Source organism: Epinephelus moara, chromosome 10 (genome assembly GCF_006386435.1).
Source record: "Epinephelus moara isolate mb chromosome 10, YSFRI_EMoa_1.0, whole genome shotgun sequence".
Classification (NCBI taxonomy): domain Eukaryota; kingdom Metazoa; phylum Chordata; class Actinopteri; order Perciformes; family Serranidae; genus Epinephelus; species Epinephelus moara.
In genome coordinates this window covers 21,952,432-21,969,568 of record NC_065515.1, presented here as the reverse complement: position 1 = coordinate 21,969,568, position 17,137 = coordinate 21,952,432, and the positions used below count along the sequence as shown (strand labels likewise).

Below are 17,137 nucleotides of genomic sequence, written 5' to 3'. Positions count from 1 at the left end.
ACTACCTTAGATCTACGAAAACATGTACACATAGCAGGATATAGACATTCTGCAAATACTTAAAACATCCACATACATTTATTCATACAAAAGATAATACAGACAGGCAAAACCTAAACCCTATTCCCAATGACACAACGCTATCCTTTCTTCTGTCGTCTCCGTGTTTGTGTGTACTTGGTGTGTTGGTGGCAATGGCAGGGTGCGTTTAGCATCGACTGTGACACCTCCTTGGCTGTTGCTCCACTGCCTCAGCTGAATACCTAAGATGGGGGCCATCTGGCTCCACTAAGACTTGCATACAGTCCTCTGGGAGTCCTTGGAGAGGGACTGACAAGCGTATGAAGCACACTCTTGAGATCTGACTCAACTTGCAGCTTGCTCTGGTTTTTTTTTGTCATGGGAACATTCTTTTTTCTGTTTTAAGGATTTGACTGTTTTCTGAGTGTCAAAAAAAGAAGGCAAAGTTGCCACTGGGATACTGTCAGCTCATGCTGTTGTGGGGAGATCATGGGGTGTTATCCCGCTTTGTGTGCTTGTATTTTAGACTGCTACAGTCTTCAGCCCTGTGATTACTGTTGCAAATAGATTCTCCCCTGCGGCATCCCAATGAGCAAAAACGGTGATGGATGAGATTTGGTCTGATATTCAGGCTTTTTTTTTTATATTGAACAAGTTGTAAATATGATGTGTCTCTTGGTTTGTTTGGAAAATCCACTGTTTAGATCACAGTGAGGCAGAAATAACCACATTGGTTGAGTTGTACCTCAGTGGTGAAGCCATGGAACTGCAGTTTATCTCACAAAGTGTGCTCTGGGCTGTTTGAACCAGCAGGCACCAGAGACTCACCTCTGATGCACACATACACACATGCACACACAGAGTCTAGTACTCTGGTTTGGCTCTATATAGTGCTAGATACCAGACCTAGCCATGACCTTCATTTGCAGCCATACACCTGTGTGCACCCACCCACACAGTCACGCTCACATCCTGCTTGTTTTCCCTTCGCCACTCCCAACCAGGTGGAACCAATCAAACGTACCCTTCTCTGTGTCTCATCACTCTTCTTACTCTCAAACCTTTCCAATCATCATTCGTTCTCTCTGTGAATGCCAAGTTGCAAGTCTGGTTTTCATCCACGGCACTGATTTAATTCATAAACTGTATTTTTAGGGGTTTTTTTCTCTGTAGTTTTGCCTCCAACCTACCCTAACCGCACCCCTCCTCCTCGTCTTGTTTTACATATGCATGTAAATCCAGTGTATGTCAGGGTAAATAAATGTCACTCGTGCCAAACTTTGATCACAGTTCTCAGTTTACATTTGTTGGCAAAGAGAATACGATACCATTTCCATTGGATTTAGCCATGTCAAACCACGTTAACAGCGAATATTTACCAGTTTTCAGTGCTTATTATGTCATGTGTACAAGTGGCGTTTTGTTTTCTTGCCGCACATAGATTCAGATCAACACAAGCTGCATGTGCCGTTTCATTTGCTGGTTTTAAATTGACTGGAAACTCCACCCATCTGCCACAGAGCAACGCTGTGCCGGTCAGGTTCAGGAACGCACCCACTATTACCCAGAGGGGAGTTGGGGCGTAGCGTGCCTACTGTTTGATCAGGCTGTCTGCTAATTGGCTGCTCTCTTGTGAAGGAGCAGGTAATGGTGAATTTTAATGGGCTTCTGGATCTTGGTACACGTACAGTCTGTGCAGAGATCAAGACCAGTGAATTCAAGGTACCTTTTTATAGGAGACGGGTTGAAAAAGAAGGGTGAAACAGAGGTGGGAGGCAGACAGAGGTGCAATGATGAGATGGGGGAGAAAAAAGTGAGCGGCAGCAAGAGGGAAGGCGAACTGGAGTGAAAGTTAAAGGGATGGAGACCAATCAACCTTTCAACCAGGAGTGGCTCCAGGCCAAGCCTTAAGACATTCTATTTCCTGTCTTCACCTCTTCTTTCAGTTCTCCATCTACCTTTTTCTGTCTCTCTCACACAGTATCTCCACCATTATGTTCAAAGCCCTCTCCTCTCTATCTGTCTGATGCACAGTTGTTCTCTCTTTTATGTCTCTACCAATCTTCTTTCTTTGTATTTGAATGGGTTGTGTGTGTGAGAGAGAAATTGCAGCCTGTCAGAGTGGACAGCAGTGTGTATGTGTTTGTAATACAGCCATTTATCAGGTATATTTTAAACAAACTGCAGTAAAATAAAATACAAATCTAGATCCATTCACAGTATGTCACAGACCTGCAGGGCATCCTTCATAATAGACAGATGATTTTTAGTCCCTCATTTCTTTCAAGTCCTTTGATAGACAAAAATGTTTTTACCTTAGAATTAAAATGCCTTTGCTGTACTGAGAAAAAAATGTGCTTTGAAATACTTGGATGCAACCTCAAGTATAATGAGCCATACTCGGGCAAAGTTTGAGGGAGGAGGAGGGGAAGAAAGGGGGAGATGAAGGTTGAAGAATGTTAGCCTCACATTACGTTAGGTTATGTTATGAACTGTTCTGATCTTCGCAGCTTTAAGTGTGCGCATGTTTGCAATATGAGTTAAGAAAACAGTGAGATTTCTCCGCATGCGTGTGATGCAATCCGATTTCAAATTTTAAAAAGTCTGAGCCCAGGCTAAGACAGAGAGGAAGAGACAGTTTGAGAAAAGAGAGATGATGAGAAGAGAGAGAAAAAACAGAGAAAATTTCTCCTCCTTGCTTTTCATTTCATCAGTATTCTCTGTACGTATCTAACAAGCACCAGCACAAATACACATTTACGTTGGTGGAATATTCCCCTTGAGTCCATTCAAGACCCCTTGGGTTTTTGTAACCTCTTAAAACTACACTTTTACATTTTCTCACAAATATATGGCTGTTAAAGAGAAAACTCTTCTCTCCCGAAACTTACTTTTTGCCGATGTAAGTTTTTCTGTTTTTCCATTTACATTTTCTGTTGCGTTGATTTGTCCGTGGTCAGTTCTTCTTCTCCTTTCTCTTTGTAGTGCTAATGCAGTGCTGTTTGGGTGTTCAAGGGTTGAATGCTTTTTTTGTGTGCGTGTGTTTTATTTCAGAGAAAGAGGTGAGTCCAGGGCATCAGACAGGCTGGATGAAAAATTAATAAGACACATAGTGAAACATGAACAGGTGTGTGTGTGTGTGTGTGTGTGTGTGTGTGTGTGTGTGTGTGTGTGTGAGACAGAGTTAGTTTCATGATGTGTGTGCAAGTGCGCACGGTTGACAGCTGGTGTGTGACGGAGTGTGTTGAAGTGTTTGTGTGTGTGCGTGTGTGTGTGTGTGTGTGTTGGAGATTGAGGGGGGGTACAGAGGAAGAGGGAGAGAGCCAGCAGGCAGGTAGTGGCTGCTCTGTAATGAGACAGTGAAGAATAAGCTTGGCAGTATCAGCAACAGATCTTGCTGTTCTTCCTCTTCCTGTCCGCCTGCCTCTGAGGTGACCTTTGCCCTCTTCCACTGGTCTCATACACCTATAGTGAAAGTGAGAAAGATAGGAAGGGGAAAATGCAGAAAAAAGTGGCAGGAAGGTGAGTAGAAAAGCCAAAAGGTAGAAGGAAGAAAACACCATAAATACTGAAATAGAGGAATAGGTTAAAAAAAATTGTATAATTCTTGTATCTTATTGGACTTGTGTTGTACTTGTGGGTCCAAGACAATAAGCTCAGTGTTACGAGACTAGGACAAAATGGAGACAAGCAGCAGACTATACGAAAAACACTCTTAAGTCTAAGGAGACTTTGTTGAAATAATTTCCACATCAAAGTGTTAATGCTGCATCTTGACTGCATGTGTTCTGTTGGGATACCTTCCAACGTTTCATATTTGTCTTCTGGCTACATCAGCCTTGTTAAATGTATATTTATACGCCAATTGAATGAAATTGTCCACAACATAATATGAATATAAATGCCTTAATAAAAGACAGAAAAGAAAAAAAACATTCCTCCTTTAACAGAGCCCGAGACCCTGACATACCTCATGTGACTGAGTCCACACTGAGCTAATGCTATGTACTCTTTCAGTTGTTTTTGCCAGCTGCTTATCTCCAGCTTGTCCCTGACAAACAAGTCAATTCTCATTCCCGAGCAGCACTCACCTTCTCCACCAGTAAATAATACATTTGTTTAGCGCTGTTAAGATCTGCACCCATCGGTGCAGGTTACCTGCTCGCAGTGAACCCATTCTTGCATGAGACACCTATTATCAGCTAGTCAGTGCAAGCATTTTATTTTTCATTTGCAGGTATTAACAGAATGCTTTCTCTTTGTGCATGATCATAGTAACTAACTCTCTTTTTTGTGGTTGTTACTTGACTCTTAAATTTGAAGAGGATTACGTGTGCAGCAAAGTTCCTGTTCTGTTCAGTAATGGTGCTTATAAGGTGCTACTCCATGCTGTGTTGGGATTGTCTAGCTGTTATTGGTGTTATTGGTGTATAGTAGAGGGCAGGCTCGGCACAAACAACAAATCAATAGGCGGATGTTGACCACGTGGATGGCCCTCATGCCCCTGATCTCTCATTGAAGGCTTAAGAAGTTTTGTGTTTTTTGCTCAGAAGTATTCCTCCAACACTTCCTTTCCACTCTTGGAGGATACCTCTCTGCCCACCTTTCACCTTTCCCTCCCCTTGCCCCACTTCATACCTTCAAATTGGCATTTGTATGCCTGCCAGACTTTTGCCAGCCTTCTATCTCCCTCATTCCGTCTTTCTATCTTGTAGAAAAAGTTCCCTCAAGAGGAAATTCACTCAGATGAGAGTGTATGGCCTCTGAATCCTTTGATCCTCGGAACCTGTAATGCAGCTGCAGCATCACTGTGGTAACGCGGCAGCAATCCCGTCAAATGAATCGAGTGACATCTGTAATCATGTGTGATTGAAGGATGAAGAAGGGGGACACAAGCTGAATGCTAGCAAGAAAGACAAAAGGTGAAAGAGGGAGAGAGAAAAGAGGTGGTGCTGATGGAGCAGGATAAGTGGAAGGAGCTTGCCTCTAGCCAGGGTTGGCTGGTTTCCGAACCTTGGCCATCAATTTCATATAATTCTTGCTCAAGTGGAGCGACCCTGGCCACCCTAGACATCTGGCCACAGCCAATATAAGATGGGGGTAGAGTAAAAATAAGGGGAAAAAGAAGAAGTGAAGACACAAGGAGATGGAGAGAGGGGAAAGCAGAAGGGGTGCTAGGGTCTGGCTGATTGGTTTACTTCTGGCTAGAAAGTTTAGATAAATGGATCCTTTGTCGCAGCAACGAGTTGGCCAGAGTACTAAATTGAAAGATCAGTGTCTTCGAGACACTTTTACAACGATAAGCATTCGCTGTGCTGATTGTCCTGGTGATTCAACCTGTGGCGGTAGATACCCTTATGTTTCCTCCCATATCAGGTAATTTCCATAATCTGTTTCATAATGAGAAACTGATAGTGGAAAAGCAACATTTTCTTCTTCATTTTATTCTATTAAACAGCCACAGCCACCCTCTGTGTGTGGAGCCCCAAAAACGACACTAATAATCACTAATACGTATTTGATGGCTAGAATAGAAACTTAATTCATGAATTTAATTTAATGAAATCACAATTTGTTTCATTTATTTCCTTAAAGCTATATGTAATTCAACTTTGATTGAAATTAGCAGTTAGATTTCCTGCGTCTGGTTCCTATTTCCCTTCACGTTTCTCATTATGTTTCATTAAATTTGTGCCAGTATTTTGATCCCATATGATTTTGTTGGATGACTGAGAAAATGTAAATCAGTTCGCTGCCATTCTGCAATTACTGCTGTTCTGAGTATGTGTATATGCACATATTCATATTAATGTGCAACTGGGCGACCAGTGCAGCTGGACATATGATTAACTTACCCACAAAAGTTTCAATTAATCTTGAAGAAAAAATATTAATGCTATATTAATGTGCAGGAAACAAATCAACAATCCAGACTAGGATAGTGTAGGTGCTCCACACCTAAGCAGGGGATGAGACATGGGAGAAAGAGGTGTTTCCTGTGGAGACGGTGTGAGTGACGACCTTTGGAGTGGCCCAACTCATGCATAAAGAAGAGCAAGGGGATATGGCCTGGACCACCAGCTTCATGCATATACATGAGACACCAGCCCAGGTGACTGAAGTCGTACAATGCGGAGGTCATGCCGTGGGCCCTGCAGGATTGGCAGAGTTGATAAGACTTAAAGTCCTGCGTGCTTCACAAGTGCCGTGCCTATGCTTCCTGCGGTGGAACGTAGATGGGAGGCTTAACAGCATGATTATTAGTATTTCCTCTGTGATGAAATAAGTTTAGTGTGTAATAAGTGTTAAACTAGGTATCCAACACAATATATAATCAAGAAAAATCTTCTAGAACCCATGACTGAATTATATAAATATTGCTTGCATTGCATGCGGTTCTTAGTGACATGTGAGGTGTACTTATCAGAGGGACAAATAGAGAACAGGAGTGTGAAGGAAATAGCAGTCAGAGAGAAGCCTGTTGGAAGATGCTATCCAGAACTTCTTCATGATTACAAAGCTTGTGTTCTGGAGTGCAGCCCAGATCCTACTGGATTCAACAGCAGCTGCTCATATTTAAAGAACATTGTGCTCCTTGGCCCTTAAAGGGCAACACCACTTCCAACATGTGTTGCTCTAGCCTCTGTCTTTCCCTTCGGCCCACAAACCCATACACCCACATTCTCTGTTCTATCCTTCTATTGAAACACATGGAGTTCAGCTGAAGCATCCTATCTCTGTGGGAATGGGGGCATCATTGGGTTGTTACAGCTGAAAGGGAAGTTTTTTTTTTGCACAGTGTACTGCATGTGTTTTCCTTTTCTTTCTGCAGGTTCCTTCTATTTACAGAGTAGAAAGTTTGACCAGTCACCAATTTCTCTGTCAAATGCTGCTCTACAGCAGGAAATGATGGTGAAATTGCAGCTGAGGTCTTCTGTTGTCAACTTTTTCTTATAACAGCCCTGCTTGTTACCCAGCTTATCAGCATTAGAAGCACAACCTCCTGGTGTTGCCATCTTTTTAAGTGACTTATTTATCCAATACTCCAACTGTTCTCTCCCTGGTGAAGGCCCACATCCTTTGTGACCCTTACTACTATGTCTGCTTGTCATCTCCAAGTGACATTAAACAATTACCAGGCAGTCTTCGGACTGGCCTTCATTTTTCCAGCCACCACATATTCATAATTGTTGCTCACCAAAGGTGCCTCCGAACGTGTCATTAGCAGCTTAGTGCACTAAGCTAATGGCCCACCAAGACAATGACCTCACGCCCCAGCCCCACACATCCACCTCCCTCTAAATCCTTTTTGCAATTACTGCCAGTCTTTGTTTTCAGGTTTTAGTATTTGTTTTGGGTTAGATTAGTTGCTTTGGCAGAAATGGCACAGTGCAGCAGCTCAGCCCTCTCAATCCGTTGTTGTTTTGGCCCAAAGTTGTTTGGGAAGCTTAGAGAGGCCTTTGCTCCACATGTCAGGAGTACCAAGTCTTGACTCTCACGAACGTATAAGCCCTGTTAACCTCCTGTTGAAGCAGTGGTTTTGGCATTTCGGTCTCCCATATGGAGGCAAATCCATGTCGACTTTTTTCATACATGACAACACTGTCCGTAATGGATCTTTTTTTTTTGTTTTTCTGCTCAACACAGAGGAAGCACGGCTGTAGAATGGTGGTGAGTTGGAAAATATTGACACAAGGGAAGAGCAGCGTTCTCAGAGACCGCGCAGGCTGTTTAAATGATGAATTCGAAAAGTTATTTTGCTCGTGAATCCAACTTCGTTGCCGGAATTATGAGGTATGCTGCGCCTCAGTGAGCTGTCAAAGCACCCCCCCCACCACCACCACCACCACCACCACCACCACCCCACCCCCAATACATTGTCTCATCAATGTCATCATTAATTAGGTATGACATAAATTTATGCTGCCTAGTTACATCGTCTGACAGGATCCAAGCCACTTTAGTTGTTTTAAAAAAAAGTTGTATTAAATAAGTTGAGAAGTTTTGGCTCTAATGCAGCTCCTGTGTTTTTTTCCCCACACGCTGCAGGGGAAAATCCCTTAAGAAAACATGTCTAGCAACCAGACATTGGCTCAGTCACAGCAATTTCATTATTAAAACATTTCATTTCCTTGTGAATGGGAAGTGATAATTAAATGTGAAATTTATTACACCGCTGACTTCAGAAGAGCACAGGACACTATATATACACACATTCATATACTGTATGTAAGAATGCAGACAGCGTTCCTGTGTCTAAGAACAACGTAGCCTTGAACATGCTTTATCTGTTAATAGCATATATGGTTGCTTTGAATTAATACAGAGAGGAATGTTTAAAAAAAAAAAAAAAGTGGACAGATTTCCAAAGCAATTCCCATGAAAAACCACCTTTGATGACAACATGTTAAATTGCAAAGGTGGTTAAGTGTATGCATGAAAGGGGCTATATACATACCATTAGTCACACAATGTTCCAACCTTCATTGGCGGTTGTATTTCAGGAGAATAAAACCGAGCTGTTCTCGTGATTCAGTGAGATGGTATACATTACATTCTCTCTCTGGCTCTCAACTCTGTAATAATGAAACAACAGAAGTCCATTTTGAGAGACTTGTACAGCAGCATTGCCACCCACACCGTGTGGTAAACTGACGTCAGGTTTCAAGGTGCCCACTGAGCCTCCGCACACAGTCCCACCCTCCCAAACACATGCACACACGTACTTACAGAAACACACACTCAAAGCCACCCACCACTAAACCAGACCTGACTGGTTGACGTTTCTCTACAGTGAGGCATTTCCTTTAATGGCCCCGGCCTCATCCCCTGTCTCCCCTGGAGTTCGCCTGTCTTACCCCAGACGCCTCAGGAGCCTGACAAGACAGGGGAGGGAGAAGAGAGCGAAAGAGAGTGAGAGAGAAAGGGAGGGAGGGAACTCGATAAACTTCCACCGGTTGAGACGGATAAACAGAATTTTTTTCTTTCCTCCACCTCTTCCCCTCGCAGGCAGGGGGATCTTTGGAGCTGTCCTAGACAATTACTCCTTTCTCTCGTCTGTGCTGTGTCTATCGCGGTGGCTCACCACATCAGGGAAGCAGCCTGTATCCTATATTTTTTCTCTATTTCAGACTGGACCCTGGTTCCAGCATTGAAAATCATGGGTAGGAACTTGTCAGAAAGCCTTCTCATCAGCTGAAAAACATGCTTCGATAAAGTAATAAAGGATGAAAATATATTGTGCATTTTTGTGTGCAACACCTTGTGGTGCAGCTTCCCTCTCTTCGCAAGTTTTAATGAAAGTAATATATTGATTTAGCACAAATCTTGATTCAAGACATGATGAGGAAGTAAAGGCATGCTGTGCTTTGATCAAAGTAGCTTCAAAAGTACACATCTCTACTCACATAAGGTATATGAAACTGGCTTAGTGACAGATATACTTTTCTGTGAGGTCACTGCAGCAGAAGTGTGTTTATTTCAGTATCAGCCAAGTACTGTCTGAGCTTATAGGGACTGAAAAATCTGCAAGCAAATTATAATTCCCTTTAGTCTTCAAAACATGTTGCTATAAGTGATTAAAACACCACATACAACACACAAGCAGCTCCTCAAACCTTGCTTGGAAGTCTATTTTTCCTCAAAATGTAGCAGCCTCTGATATTATATGGACAAAACCTGTGTTTCCTTTTTTGCCTGTAATGGACAGGAAATGGTGCCGTGCTATTACCCTGCTCAGTCTGAGGGTGAAAAATGTTTCTGCCTAGTGTTATCTAGAAACAGGCCTTTCTTTACCTGGTTTGGTTCCTGGTGTTCACCATCAATTCCTCTTTGCTTTGATTCTTTTGGCTTTCACGTTTGACAAAACAGTGGTCATAGCTGCTGCCTGTGGTGGTTGCTGCCATTTGTTCTCTAAAATATCCCCCCTCTTGGCTGCTATCACTGCCTTTCTTTGGCAAACAAGCTGTCTACTTGCTGTTTAGCTCAGTGGTGATGATAGCTTTATGGATGTGGCCTAATATGGGCTGTGTTCGGAATTGGAGGTGGTGTGGAAAGTGTTTGCAAACCGCCGGTCAGAACTGTCAAAGCAGTCAGTTTGAATGCCAGAGTAAAGTTCTTGTCACTCTCTTTGTCTCTTTAGCCACTTAAAGTATGTGGGATATAAGCAATACTTAATTGGAATACCTAGCTGCTTTGGAAATCAAGTCTGTGACCTAGTCCTTACAGGACATGGGTGTCATCTACATACACAGCACACAAACAGTATAAAAAGGTAAACAACAAACTTATAGTGCTTACAAAAATGGTCTATAACCGACTTTTTTATTATTCTTTCTCAGCCTCAGGGACCGAGGGGTTACACAGTCAAAGAACTGTTACCGTAAATTTGAAAGTAAACTGCAAAATGCATATAAAATTTCAACAGGAAAAGATAAAGCAAATAGATGGTTTACCCTGTGGGGTCTTCATATGGTCAGATGCTGACCCGACAAACTCATTTTGCAGTGCAATAAGCAATGCTGCAAACTTCTGCCTCACTTTCATTGTCCCTCCCACCTTTTTCAATCTTTCTGCCTCTCTCTCGCTTCCTTTGTCACTCTTTTCCTTTGCCCCCTCTTCCCTTTCTTCTCATCTGCTCTTTCAGACTATTCCTCTCGGGTTGTATTTTGGAGATTTGGATGTAAATGTTGCCCTTGGTGGCTAGATGTGCGAAGTGTGGAGAATACCAATGGGACATCAGACGTCTTTCCGAGAACAGAGCAGGGGGGTAGAGGTTGAGTGCTCGCTGTATAATAACCATTATTCAGCTGAGATGGCTATCCAGAGAGGGCTATCGGTGCCGGGGCCAGAGACACTGTGATTAGATTTCCCCTGTGTTGCTATTCTTCTCTGTCCCTGGATCTTTCGGTGTCACTGTTCCCCTGTCTTCCTTTGTATATTTCTCAAACAATTCAACAGGAATCCCATTGTTTATAAAAAAAAAAAATCTGGGAATGTCATGGAAAGATACATTTAAGGCTGGTAAATTACAGAATTCCATTTGGTTTGATTGGAAGATATACACTTGGCTGTATACCATCATCACAAATCACCGACTGTCCATCACAGACAAGAAAGCTTCTAAGTGAAACAAACCAGTGTGCTGTTTGGGATAAAGACCAGAAGCTTGCACCTGGTTTCACACATTCTTTTAAATAGCTGATGGCTTTTAGCCGCTTTACTTCACAACACAACCAAGTGCAGACGAAAACAGATCGATGTCTTTCACATTATAAAGAATACAGGTTAATGGTCTTGGATGTACTCTGAGTTGGGAAACGTTTACTTCAAAGTCAGGCGTATGATCATTGAAATGAGAACAATTTAGAGTGAAAAATGTGCTCCACATTTATAAAAGAACCTTGTAACCTTGAAAATGTATTCATTTTTGTGTATGTATATGCTGTATATGCATAGACGATTCATGCACTCGTGCATTCTAGAAAATAGACTTCCTAAAATACAGTTGTACCCCAGCTGTACTACAGAACCTCTCTCTTTAACACAGGCACTTTTCTCTTTTCTCTGGCCTGCCTGTTTGATGTGAACAGTTCTGGCTGTGTTATAGATGCAGAGCAAATGAAACTACATTGTGTAAAGTCCCAGTAGCTGGGTCTGCCCATTAGTTAAACATCTATTTATCCCGACTGCTTTTATGTGTGTGAAAGAGAGCACGCTTTAGTATTCTTCATCTTCTTCCACTATATTCATCATCCTCTCTTTCTGTAGCTTTTAATCTTAAAGCCCCAGTCCAGCCGGTGTTATTTCCTGTTCAGTTAATGTTCTTTCTCGAACTGAGATTGGGATGTGGTAAATAGTCAGACATAATCCGTAACCATGGCAACCAGATTACCATTCTAGTGTACGCGTCAAAGTGACAGCATGGATAGTGATAGCGATCACTCTAACATGAGTTATGAGGTGGAAGATGTTTTTCCATCACCTTCACCTGAAGGAAACTTGACTGAATATGAATCTAACACTAGCTGGTGGTTGCTTGATGACTTAATCCCTTACATAGCCCACTGTAGTCTGTAGGTTTTAACTCATCCATACTACACAAACTCTAAGTTTTAAAGTGCTGTGCCAGGTCCAAAAACTGAAGAATCAATCCCACATAATCCCAAAATCGAAAGCTCACCATCTTGTTTCGCCTGTAACTCACACAACCCTTCACCATATGTGTGCTGCAGGTGTAGCTAGTAAAAAGATACGTCCCACATCCGCTTTACAAACGGTCCGCATCCCTTAAATCTTCAGTGTAGCCAAAATACAAGATAAGTTGACTCGCTAGCAAGCCACAACAATCACTTTTGCCTCTCAGACGCAAAGAGGCATGACAGGACACCTGCCCAAGCTTGGAGGATGAATTTTGACGTGCAGCTTCTAATAGTTTTACGCCATCCTCCTGTTTTAGCAACAACCTTCTTTTTTACAGCTTTGAGCACAGAATTAAATTATATGTCAACAAATATTTGGCAAACAGTGTGGCTAATCAACATTGTCAGGAAATGACTCAGAAAAATATGAAATATAAAAAATGCCAGAATACACTGGAGTGAGGCTTTAAACTCTTTCTTACCTCCCTCTCTCTTTCTCTCTGTCTCTTCCTTTCCTTTGCGCTTGCTCTGTCTCTCCCCCTGCAGCCCCTCTGTGGTATTAATGCACAGACCTGCTTAAAGCCTGTGTCTCTATGCTGTGGCGCTGGGTAATCAGTTAACCTGATTAGGCTGCTGATGAAATTAAATCATTTCAGTAAGTGAAAATAATAATATGAGTAATGGGTGCGGGGGACGGTGGAGCACCCTACGGCATTTGCTGCAGCCCCAGCCAGTCGGGTTTTTACCTCTCTTCCTCTCTTTCCTGCTCTAGCTCTTTCCTCTCTGTGACATAATTGATGGCTCAGAACAAGCACCTTTGAAGCCACTGTGTCAGGGATTTTGACATTAAATGAAAATGGATGACAAGTGCAGTACGATAATATAAAGATCAGTATACAGGATGACATTCTGACCATCACCCAGGACTAACACTGCCAGGGTTAGTGTTTCAGTTGCCAGTTTAGCTTACATGGTAGAGCAGAGCATTAACATACTGAGGTTTGGTGTCATGTGTAATACTGTATAGCTTACTGGGTAAAACATATTATTAGCATTATGTAATTCTTTTTGTTGGTTAGTGGGTAGAAAAAGGCATTGAAAATGGAAGGTGCCAGGGTTATCTATTTGTTGAGTAGGACATAGGTTGGAGGGGCTATTCATGGTGCTGTAAAGTACATTTTATGACACAGTTTTACATTGTATTTGCAAAAGTAGATTGTGAATGCTAGATCGTTATGCTTATATATACTAGGTATAGCACAGCAATAGGGGTTCCAAGGCTGTACTTTCAATTTTCTCTTGGACCACTCATTTATCAGTATACTATGTGTTGGAAAATATGAAAGCGCTCACTAAATGACATATCATAAAGCCCTTTTGTATAGAGCTGTAGGACTCTGGACATAGAGTTCTGACTATACCAGACCTACATTTACGAAAAAGAGATTTTTGGTTCAGTTGCAGTGAATCACTGGAAATGGGATTAGTCAGGAGAGTTAAATGAGTCTAAAGGACGGACCTTTTAAGAGGGCCACACTTAGCATGATAGAAAGCAGAACGCAACAGCAGGCATGAGTCTGCAGATTAACAGCCGGGCAGTGGCTAAGCTAACCAGAGGCTGATTAAAGGCTTTGCACCTGTCACTTGTGTAATGATATTAAATGGCGAAGCGAAATTAAAGACAATTATGGATAATGGTGGCACTCAAACCAACCCCGAAAAAACCAAAGAGAATGACAAAAATCAAAATCTAGATAGGGTCAACTAGAGTCTGTGTGAGGCTTGGCTTTGGAGTCATGCCGAGCAAGCCAGCTGTTGCCTTCATAGTAACCCTAGGTTACTGTTCCTCCCCTTGCATGACTTAAGAGCCAACTCCAATTAACATGCATTGAGCAAGTTGTGATCTTTGAAACCTGCCTTTGAAATCCTGTTTCCAAACTATTGTTATCCTGTGAGAAAATCTGTTTTCTTCAATACTGAAAACATGCTTTGTGTAGATAAATAGTTTCTGAACTGACTACCTACAGAAAGGTCTCAATCGTGCCTTTGCAAGGCCTTTGTCATTTCTACCTAAGTGCTAAACATCAAAGCAGTGTTTGGGACCAAGCTGAGCTGCCCAGGTGCCAATCATCAGCACTGACCAATGTTCGAATCAATGGGATGCATCAAAAAAAGCTTTTGTGGCAGTGTCAGAAAACAAGCTGGCCCAACAAAGACGACAGGTAGCACGCTGGGAAGATTAAGATTCTCTTTAAGCACCCCCACCATGTCTGTTAAAACAAAAGCACCTGTGGAGTAGTCAGAGATTTTTTTTTTGGTCCTTTGTTACCCACTGGGTGGGGGTTGTTTGAGATTCTTCAAATCTGGAAAACAATCATGAGGTAAGACTCAGTTGAATAGCTTATTAGATAGCTTATCTGTTTTTTGCTTCAGCGTTTGCAACGTGATGAAGAAAATTGAAAGTCAATGAATGTGTGTCTTTTGGATAAAACACAGAGAGTCAAATGTGACATGGTACTTTGAGAATTCTTGGCACAATTAAGGGTGCAACTGCAGCATGTGTCCCATAGCTCAGTAGTAGGATGATGGTTGGCCTAAGTGACAAAAGCTGCTCCCAGCTAAATAAACAGCGTTTTTGTCATTGACCAATAGTGTACATGCTTCGATTCTATTTGGCCTGTGAAGATTTGTCATCACAGAGAACCCCTGGTACACATCATAGAAAGGCAATCGCTACACCATTATGGGCGTACGGCCCTTTGGGAATTCTAGGATACTATCATCTCATGTCATTGGTTGCCTTCCCCCCTTCACAGTCAGGCAGGCTAACCCTGAAGTAACACTCTCTCGATGAGTGATCTATTTATTTTTGCATGGCCGCCTTTATCGACAGAGCCTGTAAGCTTCAGGGGAAAAGATGGTATCAGATTCTATTCCTGGGGAAGTAAGTAACCAGCCTACATGCCATTTATTCAGGAACGGCTGCCGGTGCTGTATCAGGTCAGAGCAGCTGTAACGATAGCATCATCTCTCCATGAATCCGCCATCTCTGCTTCTTGTCTACTGCTGTTTTGGTTGGTTTGTTTGTTCGCCCACCTTCTCCTGCCCTCCCTTGCTCTTTCGGGTAGATTCCCTCTGTCAATTGCCTAATTTCATTAGTCTCAAATCCACTTACTCTTTGTATGTTTTCAGCTTCATTACTGTAGTCTGTGCAAGCCTCTGTCTTCTGTTTTCATACCATGATGGCAGAGTCAATGTGATGCGAAGCACAGACAGGCCTCACGAACATCAAATAATGTGTAACACCCAGAGAACAGGACAGACCTACCCTTCACAGACAGATCTAGCTAGAGGGGTACGAGACTGCCGCACCTTTTATGGCATCTTATACATATATCATTGAGGACACACAGAAGAGGGAGTTTGCGAGAACATATTGGTCTGTCTTGTTCTGAAGTTTCTAAAGTGAAGTGTAGGCTTGCCATTTCTTTTCTAAGCTTCAGGGGAACTTGGTATTAAGAGATTATACAGGGGTGATCATTAATAATCGATGGAGAGGATACAGCACAGAGCCTAAAACAGTGTAAATGCCTGTACTTCTTTGAACCTAGCATTGAAATATTCATTGGGCTCTGCTGATGTCAGCCTAAGTTAGTAACCTGTCTGGATTTAGTTTTGAGACCCTCTGGTTCTTCCCTTTTCCCCATATGTCATTTGTTGTCCAAGATTCAGTATTTTAAAATGTGAACACAAATGAACTCACCACTCTCCATACAAACCCAGTGCAAAATGTAAGTGCATGAAACACCACAAAGTTTTTTTTGTTTTAATTTATCTTGGTGACTAAAGAATAACAAACTGTTAAGGCTAATACAGGATATAAGATGCATCAATCAAAAATATCATCATATTGAAATTCCTACTGTCCTTTTTGCTATCCTTTGAATATTTGATGAAAAAGATTAGAAGATTTTAAAATGATTATCACTTTAATCCATCATGATTTCATTGCTCGCAGTCTTGTTTTTATAAAGTGGAATATATAGTATGGCATAGCTCTCCATGTTCATTAAAGGTAGACAGAACAACCCTCCTTTCAGATTATACGACTCTAAAACTCCACTTACTGTTCCGATTTTGCACCCCCTTGCGTGTCGATGACAACACCGTGATGTCTGTTGTGTGGACATGAGGTCATCTGCTCTCCAGATGAATAGTGACCTCTGTTATGCCACTGGCCAGCATCTTACTCAGTCAACCTTCTCCCAGTTGCAATGTGGCTTTGGGCTTTTGATGCATATCACAGCTCGGGGTGGTTCCCTCTCAGCTCTCATCATCTAAGAATGAGTCACTACTTTGGCTCCAGTCGGGGTAGATGTCAAGCGATTTGACCCATGGGACTAATTGCCCCAAGAGAGCAGGGAGTCTGCATACAGAGAACAGTGACCACAGAGCACACTACACTGTCGTCTCTTAACTGTGAAATAATGGAGCAATCATGCATTAGCATTAGCTGATTGCGGTATATTAGTATACCACAGCATTTACTGGCTAGTGTGATGGCTCTTGAATAAGAGTAGCAATATTGACAACCAATGAGGCTTAAATCCAATCCTTATACACAACACTTGCACCCTTAATGGAGTGAAATCTAAAGAATAGATCTCTCAATTGGTTTTCAGTCCAGGGCTATTGTTGGTTATAGTGTCTCAACCAAGTAATGGTCTTGCAGAGCTCTCCGTAACCTCAAATTGACTTGAGTGTCGTGTATTTTACTGAGCATGGTGAGACTAGATGGATAAATCACCAGGATTACCAGGCTTTCCTTCTGGTATTACTTTTTACTCTACTGTCTCAGCCTCTGATCTTCTATTTGCATTTATAGCTATTTATTTACTACTTGTTATACTGAGAATATGTGCAGAGAGTCGGCATCTTCCTTGAGGGCATTTGATTAAGACACATGGCTCTTAATG

At 42.1% G+C, this 17,137-nt stretch overlaps 1 protein-coding gene across 3 annotated transcripts in view; it reads left to right on the top strand.

Moving 5' to 3' along the window:
* ptprsa (protein tyrosine phosphatase receptor type Sa) overlaps positions 1-17,137 on the top strand; it is a 260,511-nt gene that overhangs the window by 143,881 nt on the left and 99,493 nt on the right. The window lies entirely within an intron of this gene.